The sequence below is a fragment of the Arachis ipaensis genome, chromosome B03, assembly GCF_000816755.2.
Source record: "Arachis ipaensis cultivar K30076 chromosome B03, Araip1.1, whole genome shotgun sequence".
NCBI lineage: Eukaryota > Viridiplantae > Streptophyta > Magnoliopsida > Fabales > Fabaceae > Arachis > Arachis ipaensis.
Window position 1 is genome coordinate 2,052,702 of NC_029787.2, and position 2,933 is coordinate 2,055,634.

Below are 2,933 nucleotides of genomic sequence, written 5' to 3' on the forward strand. Positions count from 1 at the left end.
TCATAAAAATAATTTAGTTAATCATTAATTAAATAATAAAGTACTAATAAATTAAAAACTAAAAGAATAAAATATTATAAAAATTATGGTAAAAAAGTTGGATTTTATCATTTTAAATTTTTGTTATTAATTCTAATAATTTATTCATTTTTTTTAAATAATTTATGTATGATAAAGCATATGTTTACTTGTTTAGAGAACAAATTTTACTATTATATTTATATGTTCATGATTTTAATTATATTTTAAGTACTCTAAATAAATTTATTTTATTATATTATATTTTACATATGAATATATGTTTTATTATGTAATTAACTAAAGATATATTTTTTTAATAAAAAATTTAATAACTAAACTAACCATTAATTATGCTAGTAAGGAGTGATCCACAGTAGAAAGAGGGATCGAGTTGGTTATACTAGAAAGGACGAGAATTCAACGACCTAGTTAAGGAATGATGCACTCAAAAAAGAGAGAGAGAGTGCGTGAGAGGGCAGTAGACGACAGCGCTTTTTATCACGACAGCGACGACAAGGATCGAAACTACGTGACAGCGCTTCTTATCACGACGGCGACGGCAAGGATCGAAGCTACGCGACGAAGAAAGAATTGAGGATTCACAATATATATAATCTACAAAATTTAAGCATTAATTTAGAGTTGTGACAAGTATAATTTTTTATTTTTTGAATATTTTTATAAAAATATTTTTGAATAAAAATGACATTACAAATTATTAAAACATTTAATATGTTTAACTGAATTAAAAAATATAAATAAACAATGAAAATACTAAATAAGGTGAACAATGAATTTAACTAAGAGAAAGTTTAGGGGCCAGTAACTTTTGTATTTTCTGGCCAGCACTTAACCATAAAAAAATGAATAATCTCCTATCATTGGATATAAATTCACACAATTAAAAATATTATTGATGGCCAATTGATAATTACAAAACACAAAAGTTACTAACTCCTAGACTCCTCTTTTAACTAAATATATTTAATTCAACATTCTTGGTTTTTCACGAAAGCATTCACTATTTCTTTCCTCCTCACAAACCCTAATATGCAATCCCTAAACCCCAAATAGCATTGGCTATAGCTGTTATTGCAATCTGCAAGCACAAAACCCCTGTCTAAACGTAGTAACGTTCCGTACAATCGCCTATGACCTCTTCCCTTTCTTCCACACGTACGGCGACATGCCATCGACATCTTCATCCCCGAAGACCACTGCACTGGCAACTCCAAGGACTTCGCATTCGTTTAACAACTCCCTCCTCCCTTCGATTGTTCGCATCATCTTGTCCCCTGCCGGATCTACTCCACCGACGACGTAGATCTGCGTCGCATCGCCATCCTTTTTTTTGTGTCTATGGTTTATGTTGGATCTATGTCACAGAATATACAGACAACGTGAGACAAATACATCTAAATGAGACCAATGACGATGAAAGAAGATAAAGCTCTGGGAAAGTAGTGAACTAGCTTCCAAGTTTCAAGACAGGATACAAACAAAGAATGACATGTTGGTCGTTGAAGTTCTCGAATTTTATGGGCCAGACTAACAACTAACAAGAGTAATTGACAAATAATCCAGCTATAGCAAAATTTATAAGGGCTACCTAGGCAGAAGGAACAGAAGCAGAAATTGATGGAAGATATTCTCCCCAACCGAAGGGCATCAAGAGTTCGGGTCTAAAATTCTGTTTCGATGACTGGAGTAAGCTGAAAGGGTTATCTCTTGCACGCAGGTAAAAAGTGAAGGAAGGGAAATGGATTAGCCTGTTGAAGCTTGGTTTTAATGGAGGCCTCTGGTCGTTCGTATCTCTCTAGTGTATGATTGGATCTATGCATCCACGTACATTGTGAAAGTCGTATTGCAACAATTCAAAGCCACATTTGAAGAAGAGACTCGGCAATAACACAAAATTAAGCGTATCATGTGGTGCTAGTGAACCTAAACACCACCTCTTCAGATTCTGAAACAACCATTCCGTATATTTGAAACGGTCCTTAACCCTGTCTCACCTCTTATAGTTGGTTGGTGAAAATGTTGAGGATGTTCATGCTTTGGTAGTAACGTGTGATCTGGTCCGGTTGGTGAAAGACGTGGTAATGCCTGAGGGGCCTTATGCACCGTCGGATTCTTGTGAGTGACTCACGTAGTTGGTTTTGGTGAACCCTTCTAAGTTCCATGAACTGCTCCCGGTGGTGGTTACACTGGTTTAGAGGGCGACGCCTGCTGTGGGTTACCACCGTAGGGAGTAGCCTGTAGCGGCGAATATAATGTTGGACTTCATCAATGTGGCGGAACAGGCGGTCTACGTGGTGGCGGCATTGTGGATGAGGGTGGTGGCAATGGAGGTCGTTCAGCCATGGAGACTGGCGAAGGTGGTGGAGCACCACCATAACGCGGTGGAGAGGAAAAAACGGTAGGCACCTTGAAGCCATAACAAATGATTGATTATATTATCTAAGTTTATTATAGTAGATTGAATTTTTAATCAGTTAAACAAATTAAATTTAAGAAGTTTTTCATTCTTAATTTTTTTTTAATATTATTTTTATTAAATATAATAAATTAATTTTAAATTAAAGAATATGTATAAGTTATATTTTTGAAGTATTTGCAACTAACGTGTTATTAATACCAACATGTTTGAATCGTAATATATATTCATGTAAAATACAACAAATATTTTAAAATCGTTATAAATTTTCTTTAATTTAATTTAAACATAAGAAATAATAAACTATTGAACAAATTAAATTGTCTATTTTTTTAATTTAATTTTTTCATTATTTTTACGTTATAATTAAAATCCAAAATTTATAACTGGTTAATGTTTTATCTATAAAACACACGTGCAAAAAAAGAAAAATTTTAAGTAGAAAAGATATACACGCAAAAAAAAAAAAACGTCG

At 33.4% G+C, this 2,933-nt stretch overlaps 1 long non-coding RNA gene across 1 annotated transcript; it reads right to left on the bottom strand.

Annotated features, from left to right (window-relative positions):
• LOC110269874 lies at positions 871 to 2,481 on the bottom strand. Its single transcript, XR_002358640.1, has 2 exons — positions 1,631 to 2,481; positions 871 to 1,396 (listed from the first exon to the last, which is right to left on the bottom strand). It is a non-coding gene; the product is annotated as an uncharacterized LOC110269874 (long non-coding RNA).